The following is a 25,540-nucleotide window of genomic DNA, read 5'->3' on the forward strand; positions in this document are numbered from 1 at the left end:
GGCCCAAGCTGGAGGATTACAAGTCGGAAACAAACCCGGGCTACACAGCAACCCTGGTCTCAACAATAAATACATAAATACAGAGTTATACCGGATTCTGGCATATTCTGTACATTGATAGGAGTGAGTTACATAGTCTCACAGGTCTGTAAATTGTATTATGCCAGACACCTAAGGTTTATGAACCTTGCATGCATGCACAAGTTATGCACAAGTTAAGTACATAACTGTGAAGTGTAAAATCTAAAGAAAAATATTAAAAACAATTCCTAAGTAAATGTACCCTGAAAGAATAAAAAATACAGCCTAACTCCAGCCTTCTAAGGAGCCCCAAAAACTTCTCATTCCAGAGCCCGCTCTTTGTGCCGTTTGTTAAAAACTAGGTAAAAGGTCACATTCCAGAGCCCACCCTTTGTTTAGAGCTAGCAAAAAGGCCTTGAATAGGTGATCCTGGCCCCATAAGGTAACTGGAAATGAGCTAAGCTTATCTTGCTTCTGTAAACTGCTTATGCCATTACCTATCCAGGAGTTCACGCAGCTATAGACTCCAAGAAAATAGGAAACTAATTGGTTCACTGAGCAAGGGCTCCAATAATTTAAACTGATTGGCCTAAAAACTATAGAATGGTACAAATCCATTAGCTCGCATTTCGCGAGCTCTTGATGCTAAGGAACGATTGGTTGGTGATTCGAGGGCTTTGTTGTAAACTTATAAAAGCTGTCCCAATTTTGCACTCGGGGTCCACAGTCCTCTAACCCTGTGCGGTGTATGGCTGTGGAACCCAGAATTCTGGAATAAAGAAATCCTCATGCTATTGCATTGAGACCATTCACGAGTGATTTGGGTGTCACCCCCTGAGGCATGGGGTGCTGAGGTGCCCTCGGTTTTTTGGGGTCTTACAACCCATCCTCCAGCGGGTTAATCAGACCTTGTTTTGCCACAGTTGCCTAACCCACCTGGAGTGGAGTCTCCTGTTTACCACATCCACAGTATTCCTGCAAAAACAAGACTGCCTGCTAAAGCTTGTTTTAAAACAAGAACTGAGCTGAACCTAAGGCTGGGTTTTTACCTGTATAAACGCAGAACTGAAAAATAAACTTTGAGCCTTGATTGGAACTTTTGTCTTGGCTCCATTCTTCTCTCACCCCCACCTTAATTCCAGCCTCCCTTTCAGGAAAACCCAGTTTGCCCCCTGACTGCTGGATGGTTACAAGTAAAATTTCCTGTCCTATGAATATATGTACATATGTTTTTCTCTATTTCTTTTGTGTGTGTGGGAGGGGTTCAGCAAACTTTATTGATGGTGTTCGAGAGTAGAGAGGGTTCCTTAAGCCCTTCCTGTTATTAGGGGGAGTCTGGGATGGAAATTGTGAGCTCATTGTTGGGGGCTGAGTTGGGACAGGGACTCCTCAGCAACTGAGGGCCTCTGTCTTACTCAGTGTCCTTGCTGGGGTGTGCGGTCCAGGGTTTCTTACTCCTTGGAGGCCATGTAAGCCATGAGGTCCACTACCCTGTTGCTGTAGCCGTATTCATTGTCGTACCAGGACACGAGCTTCACAAAGTTGTCAATACCAGCCCCAGCATCATCAGTGGAAGAGTGGGAGTTGCTATTGAAGTCACAGGAGACAACCTGGTCCTCAGTGTAGCTCAGGATGCCCTTTAGTGGGTCCTCGGATGCCTGCTTCTTGATGCCATCACACTTGGCAGGTTTCTCCAGGTGGCAGGTCAGATTCATAACCAATGCATTGGGGGTAGGAACACAGAAGGCCGTGCCAGTGAGCTTCTCGTTCAGCTCTGGGATGACCTTGCCCACAGCCTTGGCAGCACCAGTGGATGCAGGGATGATGTTCTGGGCAACCCCACGGCCATCACGCCACAGCTTTCCATAGGGGCCATCCACAGTCTTCTGGGTGGCAGTGATGGCATGGACAGTGATCATGAGCCCTTTCACGATGCCAATGTTGTCATGGATGACCTTGGCCGGGAGCGGGGTGGGGCTAAGCAGTTGGTGGTGCAGGATGCATTACTGACAATCTTGAGTGAGTTGTCATGATTCACACCCATCACAGACATGGAGGCATCAGCAGAAGGGGTGGAGATGATGACCCTTTGGCCCCACCCTTCAAGTGGGCCCCAACCTTCTCCATAGTGTTGGAGATACCAGTAGACTCCATGACATATTCAGCATCAGCACCAACCCATTTGATGTTAGGAAGATCTTGCTCCCGGAAGATGGTGATGGGCTTCCCATTGATGACAACCTTCCATCTCAGCCTTGACTGTGCCGTTGAACTTGCCATGGGTGGAGTCATACTGTAACATGTAGACCACGTAGTTGAGGTCATTGATGACAACAATCTCCATTTTGCTAAGTACAGAGCAGAAGGCAGCCCTGGTAACCAAGTACCTATTACGGCCAAATCTGTTCACACAGACCTTCACCATCTTGTCTATGGGATGAGGCTGGGACTGCATGAGAGGATGCATCTGTCTCTGGAACAGGGAGGAACAGGGAGCCATTTTTCTCTATCTCAAGTATGTGTTTATTTCAAATATTTTGCTTATGACTCCTAGCATACAATTTTGGATACACAAATAAACTTTAAGTCACTCAAGAACCTATTCGTATTATAGTCTGTTTTCTAGTTCTTTTTTTTCTACTCTGAGGTGAACAGCATTGATCCATGGAATTTAAATTAAAATGAGTTTGTTATGGCTGAAACAATCTTACTCTTGGCAGGTACTTAAATATCCCCTTCTGCTTTTTCATGAATTACAGTGATTTCTGTTCTCTGTAATTATTATAGTGAAATGAAGTTGATTTTTATCATTGGAAGGGAAGTGGGAGGGATGATAGTTAATAATTATGATATTAGACATGATAGGTCTCAAGAGTTCTAGAGAATTATAATTAAACATGTAGGAATGTTTAACCTGTACTACAGACTATGAAATGTCGTGAGTCCTGGGGCCTAGGGAGACAGCCTAAGGCTGTAAAGTATTTGCTGTGCAACCAGGAGAACCTAGATTTGGGTGCCCAGTACCTACATTAAGTCTGGTGCAACAGGAATCTATAATCCCAACATTAGGAAGATGGAGAAAGAGGACCCTTGGAGCAGCCTAACTAAATTGGTAAACTCCAGATTCCTTGAGAATTCCTGTCTCAGAAAGAAGGTGGAAAAGAAACCCAAATCCAGCCTCTGTCCTCCCAGTATGAACAGACACATATACCTACACCTGGATTCAGACACCCAAACACACATATTCACATATGACAGACAGACAGACAGACACACACACACACACACACACACACACACACTGGCTTACATCCTTCAAGTCTTTTATCGTTCATTGTAGATTATTATTTTAGGACTTGTAATTACACAGTAACTAAAATCCACTCATCTTTACTAGGGTTGTCAAATACCTCTAAAAGCTAGTGATATTTTTTTTTTATCCTCCATGGAATTTCTCTTCGTGTTCCTTAACCTACTGGTTTTTCTTTTTCTAACAATGTTTCTCTTTTCCTTTTTTTTTTTTAACAGTCAGAAATGTTGCTGAGTAAAAGGGGCAAGTTTCTGTGTATAGTTCTTCCTATCACGGCACAGTTCTAACCCCAAAACTCCATGCAGAGGATCTCGTGCAGAGAGAGGATCTGCGTTTGACAGAAGCGCTGACCGCACACCTAAACAAACACAGTGGCGTGTGGATCTCTTCAAAGAAGACTCCGGCGTGCTTTCTCGTTTTTTTGCGGTATTGTGGAGCCAATGCAGAATGTAGTGAGAGGGTGGGAAGGGGACAGTGTGACTCATGAACTTATCAAGCAGAATGACCCCCTCCCAGAACAAAGTAGAACTCCACGTTCCACACGGAGACACGCGTTTGCAGGGGAATGCCCGCAAAGCAGTTAACACCTGCGCGCAGCCTTCTCCTGGTCGCTCTTTCAAACCCCCGCCCATGCTGTCTAGCTGTCAATCACGTTACCATGAAACATAATAGTAAAGCTACTTCACAGGTTCTTTACAAGACTCACGTTTCAAAAGTTCGTGTTGTTCTAAATGCTCTAGCAAGAATTAATCCTCCAGATTAAAAATCTTTCAGTGAAACATTTTCAGTCCAAACCCCTAGAAAGACAGGATTTCCATGATGATTTCAACACTGGGTGCCTTCTCACCTCCCCTGACATTACTCCATTACTCAGCCAGAGGCACTGAGGCTGCAGATCCTACTTTTAAGGTTTCCGTTCTGGTTATGTGATCTGCCCCAGGACAATAGGACATGTTCCTTCAGGCTAGACTTATGTCCTATTTTAATTACTCAGGGTAGTGTCACCAGGGCCACATACACTGGGACACGTGCCTTGAGAATGAGAACATCCCTTCTATCCCTTTGATGTCTGTCGTAGAGCACATATGAGAGATATTCTAACTCTGCCTTTGCCCCAGTCAGTCTCCTAACTGGACAAGGGTTCCTCAAAAGCAGGGACGGCCATCAGCCCCTTGTCCCTCTGGTAGCTATTACAGTGACTGGTACCACACTGGACTAAATAAACGAAAATGTCCTGAGTGGATCTTGAATGTATGTGTAACATGTAAATAAGTATGCTTTGTAAAATATAAAAAATTACAACTTAGAAGCATTACTGTAAATGGGATTCTGGAAGAAGAAACTATTTGTAAGGAATAAGAAAGTTGAATCGAGGCTACTCCATTATTTGTGCCTCACAGTGACACATCCGAATTCCAGGTTGGCACTGACAAAACATTCTAAGTGATGCTTTCGCATAAATCTCCGGCATGTGAATGTTTTCAAATGAAGTGGGCTGGACTTAGTCAGGGAAAGTAATAAAGACTGAAAAGAAATGTTTCAAGAGTCTTATATGTATAACCTCAAGGAATGAAAATGTACGTCCACATGAAATTTTCACGTTGATACTCATAGAAGCTTTATTCACAGGGATCAAAAGTAGGTTTAAGCCGGGCGGTAGTGGCGCACACCTGTAATCCCAGCACTTTGGGAGGCAGAGGCAGGCGGATTTCTGAGGAGTTCGAGGCCAGCCTGGTCTACACAGTGAGTCCCAGGACAGCCAGAGCTATACAGAGAAACCCTGTCTCGAAAAAAACATCCAAAAAACCAAAAAAAACAACAACAACAACAAAAACCTGCATACGGAATGGGTATGTTGGTTATTTAGTAACAGTGTTGTTAAATTTTAAAAGTCCTTTTCAACAAAGCTTAATGAATACTCAGTCTGTTTGAAGGCAGAGGAGTGTCTGCTACCTACATAAGTGAGATGAGTAGTTTCTGTAACTTGGAGGGGGAGGGGACCTGTCCCGCACAGTCACCATTGACTGAAGGGATTATGGACCATGGCAATGACATCATCGGTAATGACGTCACTGGTAATGGCAATTTGGAAGGCTTGATTTGTGGAAACAGCTAGACCCGCTCCACCTATAGTGTCCGAGCAGTGCCCATGTTCTCGATTCGCCGCCTCCCCGATTTTCGCGGCAGTAAGGTGGTCCGAGCTCGGGATAGTGATGGTTCTCAGTGCTTTCTCAGCTCTCTAAGACGCTCGGAGAATCTTCCACCATCACTGACAGGTCCACAGCCAGGGACCACGCATCCTCCTGCCGATCACTCAGCATAGCTTCTGTGCCGTGGCAAGTGAGGGATTTGGTGAGGAACTTTGTACAAAACCACTTCCAAGAGCACCAGGATGTATCTAACTCATCTCAAATCTGTCTCGTCTGTCTCTGTCTCTGTCTCTGTCTCTCTCTCTCTCTCTCTGTCTCTCTCTCTCTCTCTGACATCTTGCTGTGTGGTCTTTGCTGGTCTCACATTCCTAGGCATAAGTCATCTCTTGACACATTCTCCCGACCAACTGATACTACAAGTTTGCCGCACTAGCCTGCTCCATCTGGAAAACTCAGCTTTCCTTTATGAATGTAATAGTCTTTTTAAAAGGAGGACTTCGGTGAAAGCCGAAATGTAAGCTTGTGGTCTATCTTGGTTTGAATCCACACTGGGTGTATACACAAGTTCTAGGTGTCTGATCTGCCCACTTGTGAGTGTCATTGTGAACAGCATCTGTGTGCACGTCACTTAGGGTCCCCACAAGGTCCTTTTGGGGATGAGAAAGAATTACATCCACAGGGCAGAATGTTTCAACTCACCAACAGAATATTAGTGAAAGAAATCAAAGGGAAATGCATTTTTAAACCCCATGGAAAAATACAAAGTAAAGAAAATTTGTGAATAAAAATTTAACGCCTAAAAGGTAGGGTTTAAAAGGATAAAAAAGGGCCTCCACTCTTGTAAGAAGTCATTTAACAGGGAGCTGTTGCAGGAATTTCCCCTCCTTGCCCCATCTTGCTCTGCGTCTTTGAAAAGCTAATGACGTATATTATCAGTTTGGGAGCTGAAACCTGGAGAAACTCTGAAAAGACAAGAAAAAGATCATGTCAGTCAGAAACCCCCTCCGCCTCTGCAGAGAGCTCTGACTAGATTGTCTTAAGAGGAGGGACGTGTAAAATGTGTGCAGAGTTGAAGGCATTGCTCACCTTGGAAACAAGGCATAGGTCATTCGCACAGCAGTGCGTGCTCCGTACTGACTGCAGATTTTGCAAACTCTCCCCAAACAGTCACAGGGAAATGAGGTTACTCAGGTACTGACGGGATGCACGTGAGAGGGCTCACTTAGAAGACTGCTTTTAATTTCTACTTCTCTTGAGGAAGTAGTTAATCTAATTAGACAGACTTTTCTATTCCTTTTCATAAAAACAAACAAACAAACAAAAAAAACCCTCTCCTTATTTCACAGCTTTTGGTTTTAGAGTTAGCCAAGGAAGAACTGTTTCTGAACCTAGTTAGGAGATGAGTCGCTACACTAATATAGCTAAGAGGTTTCTATTCACATCAAAATATAAATAAGTAAATTAGAAAAAGAAATATAGATGAATAAAATATAATATAATAAAAATAACAAAATAAAGTATAAATAAATAAAGATAGAAAGATAGGCAGGCAGGCATACAGACAGACAGACAGACAGACAGAGCCCAGTCCTTCTGCAGCAGACTGCTGGGCAGCAATTATCTTATGATTTCCTATCAGCATGGTGATGGATAATCTTTTTCTATGTGTATCATTCGGTATATCCCATCCAGAATGTTCCTACACCATGATGCTAATACTCGTGCCCTGAAGGATGGGAACACTTGTTTTTTGAGAGACACCTCCTCCTGCCAACTCTGGGAAATCCCATGACTACAGTGACAGCGATGTCATGCACCTGCTAAGACTAAGCTACAAAATATATATATATATATCCCACCTAGTTCTCTTGGGAAAGCTCATTCTGGAAAACTAGTCATTTTTCTACAGAAAGATCATATGCAGTGTTTCATCAGTGCCTTGGTTAAGGGACCAGATGACATTCAGCATCAATGACCAGATGTGCCCAGATGTGCCCATCCATGGACAGGGCTTCAGATGGACACAGTTCTTCCAGATAATGTTTAGTGGAAGAGAGACAGTCAATCCTCATCAACCCCATTACAATGACACCTTAGGAACAGTATAACTGTGGTCTACACAATTGGCTTCTACGGTGATTTGGTGTGTAATAATATATAACCTGAATAATTATTAATACAAAAGATTCATTGGTGATGAATATCTACATGTATTAATAAAAAGCATTATGCTTATAGACTCATGATTTATAAAGATATCAATTGGTTAAATGTTTAAAAAAACTACAACTGACTGTAATCATTTGTGGGGCAAGAATCAAAGTGTAGGAAGTGGGCTTCCCAGGAGATTTGCTTCAGTCACAAGCCACAGGTCTAAATACCACCTCCTGGGTATGCCATGGAAACTTACAAAAGAGCCTTTGATTCTATCCCCTTGAAATGCAATACTAAAATGATCCAGGAAGGTGCGTGTGTAGCGGAGACTCAGGTTTTCTGATTAGAAAACTCACATTATGAAATTCTGTAGTCTCTGCTCTTTCGCATTACTCAACACATCAATGGCCTGAAAGTTTTAAGAAATGGCTTTATGCTTTAAAAAAAAAAAAAGCCACAGCTCAACAATGAAAGTTTTGATAAAGTTTCTCCTTCCCAAGATAGAATGTGAGAGTTGTTTATGGTTTTTTTTTTAATTACAGTGGGGTTTCTTCATTTCGATTGTGTAGATAATTGATTCCGATCTACCTTAAGGACTGCCTGTTCCTTATGCTACCTTTTGACTAGTAATTGAGAAAGAGCAGGAAATTAAACAGCGGGTGACTCATCATGTCGCCAGGGCCAGCCTGATCCAATTTAATAAACACAACGATTCTCCATGAGAGTTTTCAAATGTTCTGAAAAGATTCCAAAGAATTAATTATTCCCTCCCAGGTACTTTAGAACAAGCAAAGGCAGAGGCAAGTTTGTTCCCATGCTCAAAACACACTAGTCCACAGGTGATGTGCTTCAATGTACAGATAGGAACTTTCTTATCCGTTAATCATAGCTTATTGCTGATGCTGGAGAGATGGCTCAGTGGTAAAGAGCACTGATTGCTCTTCCAGCGGTCATGAGTTCAATTCCCAGCAACCACATGGTGGCTCACAGCCATCTGTCATGGGATCCAATGCCCTCTTCTGTTGTGTCTGACAGTGTACTCATATAAATAAAAATAAATAAGAAAAACATAGCTTGCCAGGCGGTGGTGGCGCACGCCTGTAATCCCAGCACTCTGGGAGGCAGAGGCAGGCAGATTTCTGAGTTTGAGGCCAGCCTGGTCTACAGAGTGAGTTCCAGGACAGCCAGGGCTATACAGAGAAACCCTGTCTAGCAAAAACCAAATCCAACAAACAAGCAAACAAAAAAACATTGCTTATTGCTATTTGATCAAGACCAGGAATGTGCTTATCAGGAAAATGATATTAGACTTTAGGACACTGGGCAGTGTAATTGACAAGAACAAAGAAAGAGCCAGCCATAGACCGCCATTATCCCCACCCTCTTCCTTCTGACCCTGAATTTAGGAGCGTCAGCTTGACACAACCGGAAAGGTTTATACAGAGATTGTATCTTCTGGCCAGCTCACTCTACTTTGGCAAAAGAACGTTTTGAGAGTGTACTAATGTTTAGAAAGGAAGTGTCTCAGAGAAGAAGCCGGGAAACGTTCTTCAGATGTGGGAGGCAATATAGAGCAATAGGTCAAAACCAGAGGTTTAGATAGAAGCCATTCCTGTGAGCCCGAGGTGGCCTTTAACACGGCAAATGTGTCCCAGACAGTCTGAAACTGCACATCACTCTCCAGTGTCAACAGAGGCTGGGGATTTCTTTATAAGGATGAGCAAATCGGGACAACTTCAATTTTGCCTCCTTTGAAAATCAATTTAATTTAAATAAAAGGACTAGCTGCCTATAATGTACAGACTCTGATTCTCCTCTGGTTGCTAATCCACAATGACTCTCTTTTGCTCCTCTCTGCTTGGTTATTTGTGTTTAAACAATTTTATTCAAGGTCTCTAAATTTCTTCCGAATGGGGCACTTCTATGGTTCTGGGATTGTAGCATCTGTCATCTCTGAATGTAAAAACAAGAAGTACATCGTTGTAATCCGGATATAAAGTATTCCCTGAGCAAATGTGTTATGTGGTCCCTTCAGTAGAATTCAGAGGCAGAATCATGAGGGGCGTGAGTTCACCAACTGGTGAATACACTCTTATGGTCGTAGCTGAATAAACATTTAGGATGTGTGACCTACTTAAAGGACATAGATCACTTGTGCATGGCCCTGAAGTGTGTATCACCTCCCCTGCCCCTCCCTGTCTCCACATGAGGTGAGCACCCTGGTGTCATCTTATCTTTCTCTACCAAATTTGTCTTATCTCAGTTCCTGAGGTGGCTGATGTTGGAGCCAGGCCCCAACAGAATCCCCTCCCCTTTAAGTTGGTCTCTCCTGCTTTTTTTGTTTTTTTGTCACATCCCTGGAAAGGAAGTAGCACATGCACACACACACACACACACACACACACACACACACACACACACAGTGAGAGAGAGAGAGTTCTCCACTAACTCTGAAAATATAAATATATTTCTAGTCTTTCACTGCTTAAACTAATCTCACATAATCTGTTCCAAGGTCCTTATAGACGATGAGAAATATTAAAAATATAGGCAATTGTAGATGCTAATTTTCCACATAGAAAGTTGTTTAAAATGTCCCATCTTGATGTCTACCTTGACAATTGTTTTAGAAGAAACTACTTTGCCAATGTGTCACACACGAATGTCTGTCACGTTTGTGAGATCTAAGGGCTGGGGCCTGGGAAAAATGACTCACTTGGAAAGGTGCTCGTTGTGTAGCAACAAGGACCTGGGTCTGACTGCCAGCATTTAGAGAAAAAGCTGGGCCAGCGGTGAGTACCTGTAACTCCAGTGCTGTGGTTGGGGTAGGGGGAAAGGGGATGGAGGGAGGAGGGGATGGAGGGGTGGAGAGATGGAGGGGTGGAGGGAGGGAGGGAAGGAGGGGTGGATGGATGGAGGGGTGAAGGGATGGAGGGGTGGAGGGAAGGAGGGATGGAGGGGCAGAGGGGTGGAGGCACTGGTGGAGGGGTGGAGGGGTGGAGGGGTGGAGGGGTGGAGGGGGGAGGGGGAGGGGGGGGAGGCTGAGCCTGAGGCTTGGTGACCTGTCAATGCAGACCGATCCGTAAGACTGTCTCAAAAGACAAGCTGGACAGCGCCTAAGGAGTTTCAAGAGGTTGAGCTCTGAACTACACACACATGTGCACATTCTGTCTCTGTCAGGGTTCCTGTTGCTGCGATGAACACCATGACGACAGAGTAAGTTGGGGACAAAGGGGTTTATTTAACTTAACGCTTCCATATCATTGAAGGAAGTCAGGGAGAAACTCAAACGGGGCAGGAACTGGAGGCAGGAGTTGGTGCAGAGACCACTGAGGGGTACTGCTTACTGGCTTGTTCCTCCTGGTTTATTTTCTTATAGAACACAGGACCGCCATGCCCATTAATCACTTATTAAGATGCCCTACACATTTGGCCGCAGCCAGCCTCATGGTGGTAATTCCTTAACTGAGGCCCCTTTCCCTTGGATGACTCTTGCTTGTGTCAAGCTGACATGACAGTAGCCAGCACACATGCGCATCCGTGAACATATACACACATATACGCGCACAAAAGACAGAAATATAAGGGGCAATGGAATCTCCGTCTCCACATTGTTATATGTAATGTATACAGATTTGTACACTTTAAAAACATTTAAATGCTAAATAACCAGATAAATGTTAACACTGAGCTGCTGGGACGCTGAAGGAAGAAAATGTCACATTGAATGTGTCTGTGTCCTTCAGATTAGTATACTGAGAGTCTAATCTGAGATGTGACGGCATTCGGAGGGAGAGACCTTGAAAGATAATTAAGAGTGATAGAACCCTGGTAAAAAAAAAAGACCCTGGAGCTCTGCAGCCTCCATCTGAGGGCTCAGAAAAAGAGTGGGCATCTACAAACTAAGAAGTAGGTCCCACCTAGCCCTCAGTCATTGCTTCCTGTTATAATAACCCAAATGAACTAAAGCAAGAAGACTTGGGTCCTGTGCAATTAGACAGAGTCACGGAAAGTAAGGAGCCAAGCTTGGGGTATGAGCACCACGCTGTGGAAGACAAAATAAAAATAAAAAATAAAAAATAAATGAATGCCTTGAAAGCTAGCTCACCGAGAGAAGAGAAAGACAATGCAGGTAGGACCGCAGCAGTCGGGTTCTTTAAGAACTGCTCCGTGGTTAAGGGATCACTTATTTTGTGTTTATTACAGAAGAGTGGCCTTTGTTAGGTGATGTCCTCTCTCAAACACGAGGACAATGTAGAAAGGTTTCCTAGCAATGAGATGAAGGAATTAGGAAACAATGAATTTTCCATTGTGAAAAATTTCCTATTGAAAAGAAAATGCAAGCATTTTGGAGTGGGTGGTCAGGATTGAACTAGTTGTCCTTTTAAGAGACACTACTCTAGCCAATCTTGAGTTTTATCTGTAGACAGCAAGCTAGGGGCTGGAAAGATGCCAACAGTCATTGCTGACCTCTGCTGTCCCAGAGGACCCTAGTTTGGTGTCCAGCACTCACACAAGGTGGTTCACAACCACCTGCAACTCCAGGTCCACACAGCTCTTTCCGGGTCTCCAGGGACAGACACACACACATGCACACCCACACGCAAATAAAAATAGCCAAACCTTTCTAAACGATAGCCTAAGAGAGGAAGACATTTCAAGAATAAATCAGGGCGTGGAAGGAGTTAATAGAGTATATAGAAGAGTAAACAGAGCACATACAATAGGGAAAGGTAAGATCAGTGAGGATAAGTGGCCAGGAACAACAATGCTCTTTGACCTTCCCTTTGAGAACCAATGCCTTGATCCAAAACACAACCAGAGATGAATGGTTTAACCAGCATAGCAAGCAGACAGACCACAAAGTCACTGTGCTGCCTTAGCGGTGTATTGGTCTTCCAACATGTCAGGGTTGGGAATACAGCCCGGAATCGAGCAGCACACAGGAGATCCCACTGCACTCCGTCCTCAGCACAGGGAAGTTAGTGACTTTGATAAAACGACGGGAATTTAGATGAAAGAAGGCTTGGGTATGGATTAAACCGCTGGGCATTTTTCTTTTGCTACTTTTATGATTTATGCCAATGAGGGGTGTTGGAGAGAAGGAAGAAGAAGCTGAGGCGTTGGATTTGGAGGCAGACAAGGAGATGTGTGGGTTATCAGGCGAACGGGGAGCTAACACTCCAAACGGCTTGTAGTTTACACATAAGCTGTTCACACAGTGTTCCTAGCCATCGATCAAAGGGAATCCCTCTCTGAAAAGTAGCTAAAACTGGTACTCATGTGGACATGTTAACGTCTACAAACTATTTTAGGAAGATGGTGTGCGGATAATATCCTAAAATCCCAGCTAAATTCCAGCTCAGGTACCTTCCACTTCCCACATTCTCTGTGTGTGACCACAGCAAATCATACTTCACTTCCTTAAAACCTAATAAAACATGTCTAGAGTTGTTTATGCAATTACTGCACATAGGATAATATGATTCTTAGATATTTTTAAAAAATACATACAAAACTCCTTACATCTCTGTAACAAAGTCTCTCTCTATATATGTATATATACTATTATATATGTAATACACAAACATATATATGTATACATATATATTATGATATACTTATAAGCTATCATGACTAGGGGATATAATTTATTTTTATATAACAATGTGGTTTCTTTTGTAAAGATAGGTTGGTAAAACATATCTTTCCGGATTTTCTTGTGTTTTATATAGTTCTCTGTGGAGTATTATTTAGTTCACAACAGTAGCAATTCGCAACATAGTGGCACATCCCAGTGCTTGGGAGTTTAAGGCCAGCCTGGGTAATCTAATGGAACCTCATCTCAAAAAATCAGAAGATGGCTGGGATGTATACATCGTTAGTTGTGGAGTGGGTAGGCCACAACTCCTTTGGGGTCTGACGACCTTCTCACGGGAGTCATATATCGGACATCCTGCATATCAAATATTTACATTGCAATTCATAACAGTAAAAAATTGCAGTTATGAAGTAGTTAAGAAATAATTTTATGGCTGGGGGGTCACCTCAACATAAGGAACCTTGTTAAAAGGTCACATTAGGAAGGCTGAGAGCCGCTGCTCTAGTATGCGCAAAACCCTGTGTGAAATTCCTCACCAGCAAAAGATGAGATAAATAAATACATATGTATATACAAAGAAAGAAGAAAACCAAAAGAGGAAAGAAGGAAGGGAAGGAGGTGGGGGAGGGAGGGAATGTGGAGAAGAACTGAGGGTCAGCCTAGCCTTGCTTCTTCACTTTCAGCTGTCACACACTTTCTGACTTCTCTCTCATCAAGACAAGACCTAACTTGGTTTCATTGTCAGAAAATCCTGGCATCACCGGAAGGTGGGACTTTGGCCCTGGTCCAGCAAACTCTCCCGATAATATTCTTTCAGCTTCATTCTGGCGGCTTAACCTGATAACCGGGAAGAAAAGAACTGCTTAGCGGCGTGTCAGCTCACTCCGTCGCGAGCTTCATCTGTCGAGAATGTAAAATCCCATCACCCATTGCGAGGATGGCTGTCATATCGTACAAAGACTAATCTTGGCCAACCGATGCTCTTTTAAAATGCCCAGACCTATTTGAGAACCAACCTGATAACAAAGCCATGGGTGTAGAGAGAATGTGATGGGGGGCAGGTGGGTGTTGGGAGCATGCTCAGTCTTGATCATAGGAAAACATTGGAGAAAAGAAAAACTTTTCTAAAAGTCCACACAACAGTTCTTTTAGACTTTGCCGCGTGAGCACAAGTCAAGCTGTCAGATTGCCTGAAAAGTTAACAAATCTTAATAAATTTTTCCTTTGCTTAGGCAATGATCATGATTTTTTTTTTTAATTTGAGGCTACACATGTTGTCCTGCCGCATTCTTAAATTTCAGCGGACAGAACAAGTTTTTCAAATTGGAAATATATCTCTCTCATACTTCAAGTTTTGTATTTTATTTATATAACAGTAGGAAGTGAGGGACAACTCTTAAATGCACCTCAGAAATTATAGTTCACCTCCCATTTCCCCTGGATTCTTATTTTCCCGTCCTAGATACTTTCACTATTTGTGAGTACAATTTATGTGTGATGTGGTTTTACTTATATAAATTAGTGTCCAAGTTAACTAGGCTGAAACTGAAGCCAAAGGCCACTGTTTATACATTTTTAGTAATTTGCTAAGATGCTTTGGCCATGTGCATTTCCTTATTAGAATCTTCCGTTGAAATCTAATTAAGTAATACTGAGGTAGGAACATTTGGAAAGTTTTGCAAAGTCCTGCCCTTAAGAAGCCAGATTTTCTTCCTCTGTCTAGTTGCCTGGCATAGTGACACACACATACACACACACACACACACACACACACACCTGTAATACTAGCACTCAGGCAGCTGAAGGAGAAGTCTTGGCCAGCCTGGCTGATATAGTGAGTTTCAGACCATCCTGTCTTAAAAATTAAATTTGTGAAACCTTAACTAACACCTCTGTCTTAGTCACTGTGCTATTGCTGTGAGGAGACACCACAACACGGCAACTCTTGAAAAGGAAAGCAGGTAAAGGGGGCTGGCTTACAGTCTGAGAGCTTTTTAGTTCATTAACATGGTGGAGAGTGTGGGACCATGGAGGAAGGCACTGGTGCAGTAGCTGAGAGCCACATTCAGAGAGAGGAGAGAGAGAGAGAGAGAGAGAGAGAGAGAGAGAGAGAGAGAGAGAGAGAGAGAGAGAGAGAGAGAGAGAGATGGAGGGAAGGGAAGGGAAGGAGGGGGAGGGGGAGGGGGAGGGGGAGGGAGAGCCTAAAGCCACACCTCCTAATCCTTATAATCCTTTCAAACAGCCCCACTCCCTGGAAACCAAGTGTACAAATTTAGGAGTCCATAGGAGCCATTCTCATTCACACCACCACATTTCATCCCTGGCCCTCATGGTCTTACAGCCATATCATAATGAAAAACAGTGCATTCAGTTCAACTTCAAGTCCCACAGTCTATCACAATGCCAACACTGTTTAAGAGTCCAAAATCTCTTTTGAGATTCAAGGCAATCTCTTGGTTTTAATGCCCTGAAAAACAAAAGAAAAAGACAGATCACACACTTTCAACATACAATAGCAAAACGTATACATTACAATTACAACAGGAAGGAAGGTACATATTAAGGAAATAATGGACCAAAGCAAGACCTAACACCAGCAGAGCAAACTCTAAGTTCTGCATCTCCACGTCTGATGTCAAAGGGCTTCTCGTCAGATCTCCAACTCCTTTCAGCTGTGTTGACTGCAGCACACTTTTCTTTCTTGAGCTGGTCCCACACTCCATTAGCAGCTCTCCATGGCAGGAACCCCACAGCTCTGGCATCTCTAACATGTTAGGATCTCCAAGGCAATCTAGGTTGCATCTTCACAGTACTGTGTAATGGCCTCTCCGGGCCTCCGTGAGGGGCCACCTCTGACACATGCCTGGGCTTGGAGGCTTTCCTCAGCCACAAAGGGAGATTCCATAGCCCCCGTGTTGTATCCTTGACTCTAAATGCAGAACCACAAGGCCAAATCTTCCAAGTTCTGCCACTCGATGGGACTGGAATTTGTTCCCTTTCTTCAGGTTTCCTTCTTTGTGTAAACTTTCTCTAATTACTCTTCACAAGTTGGAAGCTTCCTGGGGTGGGGGTGGGGGCTTGCCCTGAGGTTACCAGTTCTTTTATTCCATTAAGAATCTGGCTTTTATTTAAACTCTTTATCTCCTTGAGCCCTGAACTTGGCTCCATTACACTTCCTGGTGCACTTTTCCTCCCCAAACTATGCATTTTGTATTTCTTTGTCCAGCTTGCTGCATTCCATGATAGATCTAAGAATGTTTTCTAATAACCATACAACAGTTAGTACTAGACTGTCTTGAAATTTCCAGTGCCAATTGGAAATGCCAACGCCATTAATTCAGCAACTCTTCAATTTAGCCTTGGGCAGATTTTTAGGACAAAGGCAGCCATGTTCTTTGCCAAAATATCACAAGAACAGTCTCTAGGTCACGTATTGATATTCTTCTCCTCTGAAACTTCTTGGGCTATCATAATTTACACTCCTCTAAGCATCAATGTCTTCCATACTCCTTCATGTCCCACTATGCCTTACAGAAGTGTAAACTGCTTCCCCAATCCAAAGTCCCGAAGTCCACATTCTGTCAACGTGCAGCATAGTCTGGAAACACCCAAACTCTTCGTGTTGGTCCCCAACTTGGTACTCTTGGGACCAACTTCTGCCTTAGTCACTGTTCTATTGCTGTGAAGAGACACCATGACCAAGCCAACTCTTATTTAAGTAGCAAAAACATGTAATTAGTAGCTTACAGTTTCATAGGGTTAGTTGTTCAGCTATTTAGTGGGGACCATGGCAGCATGCAGGCAGGCACCTGAACAGTAACTGAGAGCTGCATCCTGATCTATAGGCACAGGGAGGGAGGGGTATAGGAGGGAGGGAGAGAGAGACACACAGAGAGACAGAGAGACAGAGACAGAGAAACAGACACAGAGAGAGAGAGAGAGAGAGAGAGAGAGAGAGAGAGAGAGAGAAGGGAGAGAGAAAGAGAGACAGGGGTCTGGCTGGCTTGTATGTTTGAAACCTCAAACCCACCCTGTTGACAAATCTATTCTAATAAGGCCACACCTATTCCAGCAAGGCCACACCTACTCACACAAGGCCACACCTACTCAAACAAGGCCACACCTACTCAAACAAGGCCATACCTCCTGATCCTTATAATCCAAACATACCAAACACTTAAATACAGGAGCCTGTGGGGGCCATTCTTATTCAAACCATCATATCCTCCCTCTGAAGCAGGCATCATAAATGGCTTGGCTATTTTGTTTTCTTTGTGCAAGTACACAAACATGCCCCCCCTCCACACACACACACATCTTACACTTGGCAGTCTAGTTCCTTCACCTATGTGCACTATGCTGACACAATGTTCCTCAAACAATGAACCTACCAACCTTAGACTCAACACCCACCCTGCATTAAGTTTCATTTGCTTCCATTTCTGAAGAACAATATAAGTTCCCCCTACGCTAGAAAGAAACAAATTTTAAAAGTTTCTAGTTAAGTATATTTCCACCGTATGCTTTAGGAAGAACATAAGAGCAATCCAGTCTGAACTGGTTTGGGGGTACATTTGCAGTAAAGTGAAACTGCATCCTCTAGTAAAATTTTAGGGAGAATCCCTACTTACTATCTTATGCTTTTGTATGTAGTCAGTTGTGCATATCATTAAAATCAGTTGTATTGTGGGAAGGAACATGTACAGTAGAAAAAAATGAATAAATAATTAATCCATTAATCAAAACAGAGGTTGACCCATATTCCCTTAGTAACATTCCTCCTTTTGAACCTTATAAATGGAAGCTCTGGACAATACTTGGGGCTCTTAAATACTTGTCCTCTTGTTGCACACTGTCAGCCTTCACATCTGTAATCCATTACTTTGCTCTGAGTATCTATCTGTAATCCATTACTCTGCTCTGAGTACTTATTTTGTTTCTTTTGTAAAGCCTTGTGAGCCCTTGTTTTCAACTCTTTGGATCAGAGGCCAAGAATCTGGAAACATCTATCTCAAGCCCACCTACACACCAGTAACATCCCCCTACATTAGAAAGCACACAGGACAAAACAAAGGACTATTCAGTTATCTGACATAGTGCTTAGGGGTTTTTATTGTCTCTGAAACCTGAGTTTGTCCTTAGTTATATAGAATAAGTTAGCAACTTTTCTCTTAATTGTCCATCAATTTATATTTATTTTTTGTTTCAAACTTGTATTCAATTAAGATATAGAAACAGAAAATTTTTCCTTTCTTCCTTTAGTGTACCAGGAGACAAACTTCATGACAACTTGGTTTAAAGATTAAACGGCTTCATTTAGGTTTTTAGTGATGTGTGTTCTTGGAGTATGAACAGAGTCTTTCTCAGCTCTTACTGGGCTTAACCTGAGGAGCTGGGTCATCAAAGCCTCCTTGAGTCGATAGTGTTCAAATTCATTGTCTCACCATGAAGACAGGAATGGGTAAAAGGAGGAGGCAGAGCAAACATAGGTTTGTTAAGAAAACTAAGATCTGAACCCTTCCTTCCTTCCTTCCTTCCTTCCTTCCTTCCTTCCTTCCTTCCTTCTTTCCTTCTTTGACAGGGTCATACTACATACCCCTAATTGGCCTGAAACTCACTATGTAAACTCACAGAGATCTGTCTGTCTCTTTCTCCTGGACACAGAGTTTGAAGGCAAACAATTAAGACACCTGCCCGGCTCTTGCTTATTTTCTATATCCTCCAAATCCTCAGCCTAGCAGACAGGATTTTTTTTCTACCTTTCCAAGCCCTCCTGGAGCCAGTTTCATGGTGGCTCCACATTGGCACCATGAGAACTCACTCAAGAAAACAAGGGTGTCCATCATTTAAAACTATTAATACAGTAGATAAGAAAGGCACCAGATATTAGAGAAGTTTTTAAAAAAAATCAAAATAGAACATAGAAGCCACACAGAGGAGAGTAGCCCCAGAAACTGTTGTTTTTAAAGCAAATTACCAAACATCCAATTTACCAAAATGGAAATAGAGGAGCCAGATACTACGATAAAAGCCAGCTAGCTCAGAGAGGCAAAGAAAACACCCAGCTGACCTTCCTACTCCGCCAGCATCCTGAAAGGAAACTGCTCCCTCTCCTTCCTCTCTATTCTGTCTTAAATACCCTTCAACTCAAAGACCCTCCTTTCTCCTACCTGGGTTGTCTTATGCTCACTCTCTGTCAACTGGTTGCTTGCTTAGCCTCTTAACCCATCGTTGACTTTATTTCATTCTTGTTTACAGAAAGCTCTTGGGTTAAAGGTATATGTTAGGGCTGAGCCACACCACAACAAGAAACCCGTTTTTCCACTTCACAATCCAGGGTTCACAATGTGATCAAACGTCCTGCAATAGGAAACCTCCATCCAAAGGCTGAACCTTGAAGCCTCGCAAGGCTGGGGCTCAGTCTCAGAGGAGAGGCCCTGCCTAGGTGGCCTATGTCCCTGGAGCTCAAGGGACCTGGAGCTCAGACCTAAGGCAGAAGTACCGCCTACCTGGTGAGCAGATGCGCCATGAGCTTAGCTTCATCTTGGACCGTCCTTCCTGCTGTGGCTCAGAAACAGCTAAAAAGACAAAAACAAAAACGTGTTTACTGAGCTTACGAGATGACCAAGAAAACCCGTGTTCATCAGTGGATACACTCATTATTGTAGTGTTTTACTTCCTGGTCTGTCAGAGTCCTTCCTCCCTCTCCTTCTCCTCCTTTTCTCTATACTCTTCTCTCCACCCTTCTCTCCATTCCTCTTCCTTCTCCTTTCCCCTCTCCTCCTTCTCTTACTTGGTTTCTGTCTCTCTCTGTTTCCCTCCCCAATGCCCAGGAGCTCAAAACAGAGGCTATACACCACCAAGTACCAACCCAGAAAGAATGAAGAGAGAAAAAAAGCCATCCCTGATATTTATTTGTTAGCCTAAGAAAAGACAAACTCTAAGCAGTGTTAAGACACCATTTGCACATGGATTTTTATAGAGTTCAAAGTCTCCTAAGTCAAGATGGGTCATAAGTTGTACAATAGATTACTCCTGCTATCACATAGATACAGAAGTTGTCACCACACTGTGATGAAAGCTTGTTGCACACGGTGACAGTTCCCATTCAGTGAGATAAGGACAGTGTGTCAGGGTTAAAGTCATAGTTTAGAATACATTTTCTTCCACAAATTCTACTTCCCTTATTGCTCTCTCTTTCTCTCTCTCTCTCTCTCTCTCTCTCTCTCTCTCTCTCTCTCTCTCTCTCTCTCTGTTGTTGTTGTTGTTGTTGTTTTACTAGGGATTGAACCTTATCTTTGTGCATGCAAAGCAGGCATTTTAATACTGTTCTGTAACCTAGAGGTTACATTTTGATATCATGAGGTTATTCATTAAGGAGCTATTGATATTTTCTGTTTGTAATACAAACTCTTGAGTGTGATTCCGAAACATCTGTATGTTGTTGCTACTTTGTTTCCAACCCAATTCCCCGGTAAAAGAAAGCTCAACTCAATCAGTTAACAAAACAAGCTACAAGCCTAGATTGGGCAGATCTCCCACTACACTACTCTATCTCCACCTATATTATCCCATACAACTTGCGGTTTCTCCAGGCCCCCAGCTTCTCTCTCTGCTGCCTCTCCCCCTTCCTCCTGCCCAATCATTGGCTCAAGCCTTTATTTGAAAAGTTAAGGTGGGGAGAAGGTTCACAAGGCAACTCCTCATCTGCAGCCCCTTTGAGAAGTGGAATTAGCATCAAAATATAAGCCCAGGGCTATCCACAGCAGTATGTATTAATTAATAATACAATAATATATACCCCTGATAGAAAAAAATGGTTCCTTTAAAATATGTGCTGATTTAACTAGGCATTGCTAGCTGGGTGACATGTGAAAAACACGTCATAAATATTGGAAGTAATTTAATATGATGTTTATATTCACAGAATCCCTGTAGGATCATTCTCCCACTCGACCTTTCGAGTATGGAACTATGAAAAATCAACAATTCAACTTGTGTTTTACTACTTTTTTAAAAAAAAACATGAGGTGTCTAAAAAAGAAGAGAAATTGGGTCTTCAGATTCAATCCATAAATTTTACTTAAAACCCTTTATCTTAAATTACATTAAATGCTGCTTTATGGATACTCCTCATAGTTAGAATCTTTAGAAGTTTTATTGATACTAAAGAACATCAATTGTCTAATCATGCCTTAGGATACACACAAATGATGTCAGATGCAGGGGAGTACTTTGAAATGCCTTGAAAGTCACCACTCCATATGCTGAAGGCACCCTGTAATACTGTGTGTAGTATGTCCTTGCAACTGTGATTCACAGTAACATGCTTTATATCAATATATGTATATATTTAAGTGACCCATCTGTCCAGTGTTTCTGCCTGCTTAATTATTTACACTGTAAGTATAACCTAAGTGTGACACATCTGCTGTGGACAGCAGTACTTACTGTGGAGAGATGTCTGTTAGGAGGCCTGTGCACAGTAAGAGGGGCTGCTGGCTATGTTTGTTTGCTGAGCTTTTTGAGACAGGGTTTCTCTGTATAGCTCTGGCTATCCTGGAACTATTGTAGACCAGGCTGGCCTCTTACTCAGATCAGCCTGCCTCTGCCTCCTGAGTGGTAGGATTAAAGATGTGTGCCCCCAACTGCCTGGCTTTATTTATTGATTTAGGTTGCTATTTTAAAATTGGAAAATGAAGTTTGCAAAACTGGAGAGAAGAAATACTGAGTTTCATTTAAAAATTGCTTTGAAGACTTTTAAAAAAATGTTATTGATGTGAAACATGGAAGATCTGTGTGGCATGAAATTTACATAAAAAAACCTATGTCTGGGAGTTGAAAGTGTGTGACTCAGGGACATGAACACACACACACACACACACACACACACAGAGAGAGAGAGAGAGAGAGAGAGAGAGAGAGAGAGAGAGAGACAGAGACAGAGACAGAGACAGAGAGACAGAGAGACAGAGAGACAGGGAGACAGAGACAGACAGAGACGGACAGAGAGGGGCAGAGAAAGACAAAGAGAGAGACAGAGAGACAGAGTCATTCAGCAAAGGGTAGAACCCACACTGTACAAGGAATTAAGGCAATCCCTGTCCATTAGCTAGCTGAGCAGTGGGCTCAGCAGGCTGAGATACATGCAACAAAAGCTTTCGGATTTTACAGAATGACCTGGGAAAGTTATTAAGCAAGCCAACAGCATCCATAGCAAGACTCCTGGGCAAGGAGAGAATATGATTTCCAGAGTTCTTACATTATAATATTTTTAACAACCAATTCTAAACAACAAAACCAAAAGTACCAAGGACACAAAGAAAGAAGGATGCTTGGCTGCTGTTACAGGAAGATAAAAGCCAGTAGAAGTCGTGCCTGAGGACAAAACAGAACTCAAGGCTGGAGAAATGCCTCAGCAGTTAGAAGCACTGGCTGCTCTTTCAGAAGACCTTAGTTCAATTCCCTGTATCCACATGGCAGCCCACAACCGGCTGAAGCTCCAGTTTCAAGCATTCTGATGCCCTCTTCTGGCCTCCAAAGGCACCAGGTACACATGCAAAAATACACTGACATACATGCAGGCAAAATACCCATACAAATAAAATAAGATTAAAAAAAAAAACCCTCCAAATCAGCTACAGTGCAAGTACACAAAGAGCTGAGAAGAATCACGGCTAAAGAGTAAAGTGCAGCAAGATACAGTGGTGTGTGCCTGCAGTCGCAGCTACCTGGACTGCTGAGTTAGGAAGAGTGCTTGATTCCTGAGTTAACGTGCACTCGGTGCAACATAGAGACAAGGGATTTCTTTAAAAATAAATAAATGCATACATGGAATAGTATAGTCTTGTATCGCACAGCACAGCATAGCACAACATAAAATGGGAAAATATAAGAATAGTATACTGTCAATTTCTAGCTAACCTGGGCTAGCCTCAAAATCGTGGTCCTCTCCTGCCCTAGTCTTTTAAGTTCTAGGACTAAATGGATTCACAATGACTTAAACAGGCAGCGGCACAGTGGCACATGCCTATAGTCCCAGTTGCTCAAGGGAAGAGCTAGAAAGACTTCCTGAGTCCGTAAGTTTTAGGCCAGATTGGATATCCCGTGTCTCCAGATAAAAAAACAAACAAACAAACAAACAAGCAGAAAAATAAAAAAGAACCACGAAACCATAAATTGAAGCTCTAGCCTCCAAAGATGAAAAGGACAATAATGAAAATTTCACTGTGTGCATGAAGAGCAAAACAGGCAGAAGAGAGAATTTATTAACTTGGGACTATGCAGCTGAACAGCAGAAATCTTTAAAAGGGCCATTAACCAAGAGGCAGGGGCATGTAGATCACTGTACGTTCAAGGACAGCCTGGTCTACATAGTGGCCATACATAGTGAGTTCCTAGACAGTCAGAGCTACGGAGTAAACCCTGTTTCACGTATTCACATACTTCCTGTCCCAGAAGGAAGGAAGAGGAATAAGATGGAGGCATGGTGGGAGGAAGGAAGGAAGAAAGATGAAAGAACGGAAGGGATGGAGGAAAGAAGGAAGACAGGGAGATGGAAGAAGGGAAAACCAAGGAAGAAGGGATGAAGGAAGAAAGGAAGAAGTGAGAAAGGAAGAAGGGAGGAAAGAAGGAAGTGGAAATGGAAAAAAGAAATGAAGATGAAAGAAAGGAAGGAAGAACAGAGGAAGAAGGGAGAAAGGAAAGAAGGGAGGAAGGAAGATGGAAGAAAGGAAGGAAGAACCAAGGAAGAAGGGAGAAAGGAGGGAGGAGGAAAGAAAAAGAAAGGAGAAAGAAGGAAGAAAGGAAAAACAGGAAGAAAGGAAGAGGAAAGAAAGGGAGAAGGAAGAAAAAGGAAAGGAAGAAGGAAGAAGGAAGGAAAATGGAGGAAAAGGATAAAGAAGGAAGAAGGAAGGAAGAGGGAGGACAAAAGGAAACCGGAAGGTTCTGGCTAACCTATAGAACATCAATGGTAACAATGAATTCGGTACTGGTGGGCTTACAACCACTAAGCATGTATAACAATAATGTCACAATGGAAGAGTTTTATAGGTGGCTGGAATATGAATTGTCCCCAACAAGCTTATATGTTGACTTTGTCCCCAACTGGCAGTGCTGGTTTGGGAGGTCCTGGACATGTTAGGAGTTGGGTCCTGGTCGGAGGAAATGGGGCATGGGTGGTGTGTTCTTGGAAGCCGTATCTTGTCATGAGCCTGTTTACTTCTCTCTCGGCTTGCTGCCTACTGGGAGGGAACAGCTTCCTCCATGGTGCTCCACCTCAACATGGGCTCCAAACCAACAGAGCCAAGGGCTGAAGACTGAAACTTCTGAAAACATGAACCATAAATAAGTGCCACAATAAAGTAACTCCTCACCCCATGAGTTCTTTCTCTCAAGCACTCGCTCACATCAAAACAAAGTGACTAATGCAGAGAAGGAATAGAGTCTCCTTGCAAGAGCAAATTATTTGTATACCACTTAAATTAAGTCACTAGGTTGTTTCCAATTTACATTTTTACATAAACCATATTTTAAATAAATAACATAAGTAGATTATATTTATGTAATCCTTAGGAAAATCAGTAAGAAATGTAGCCCGTGGAGCTGAAGAGATCACTCTGAAGTTAAGGCCACCTGCAGACATTGTCCGTAATTGTTACATACATATGTTTTGCTCTGTTTTGTCTTCTTGAAATGGGATCTCACTATGTAGACCTGGAGAGCCCAGAAACTCACTTTGTGGCCTTGACTGGCCTGGGACTCACTGTGTATCCCCTGGCTGACGTGGAACTCACTGCATAGCCAAAGCTGGCCTGGAACTCAGAGAGATCGTCTTTCAGCGAGTGCTTTTAACCATTCAGCAGGCTCTCCAGTCCCTCAGATTACTTTTTAATGTTAGCTCCCAGAATCCTTTTCTTGGTAGGAAATCTACACATACCAAAACCAATCTCTATGGAAAAAAAAATCAACATATGTTCCTTTGTCCCAATATTTTAAAATAGGAATAATGATAGATTTATGTTTATTCTTTTTTTTATTTTTGGTTTTTTTTTTTGTTTGTTTTTTGTTTTTTGGTTTTTGGTTTTTTTTTTTTTTTTTTTTTTTTTTGAGACAGGGTTTCTCTGTGTAGCCCTGGCTGTCCTGGAGCTCACTCTGTAGACCAGGCTGGCCTTATACTCAGAAATCCGCCTGCCTCTGCCTCCCAAGTGCTGGGATTACAGGTGTGCGCCGCCACCGTCCGGCTATTTATGTTTATTCTTAATGCCTTGAATTCTTTAAAAACTAAAGAGGACCTGGAGAAGC

General features: G+C 42.7%; 1 long non-coding RNA gene and 1 pseudogene across 1 annotated transcript; one reads left to right on the plus strand and one right to left on the minus strand.

The window, feature by feature from the left end:
• Positions 1–1,472: 1,472 nt before the first annotated feature.
• On the minus strand, positions 1,473–2,446 carry LOC127673485 (glyceraldehyde-3-phosphate dehydrogenase-like; annotated as a pseudogene).
• Positions 2,447–10,043: 7,597 nt separating this feature from the next.
• Positions 10,044–14,441, plus strand: LOC127673980 (uncharacterized). Its single transcript, XR_007975258.1, has 3 exons — positions 10,044–10,427; positions 10,816–10,851; positions 13,921–14,441. It is a non-coding gene; the product is annotated as an uncharacterized LOC127673980 (long non-coding RNA).
• Positions 14,442–25,540: the final 11,099 nt, after the last annotated feature.

The sequence above is a fragment of the Apodemus sylvaticus genome, chromosome 23 (genome assembly GCF_947179515.1).
Source record: "Apodemus sylvaticus chromosome 23, mApoSyl1.1, whole genome shotgun sequence".
Lineage (NCBI taxonomy): Eukaryota > Metazoa > Chordata > Mammalia > Rodentia > Muridae > Apodemus > Apodemus sylvaticus.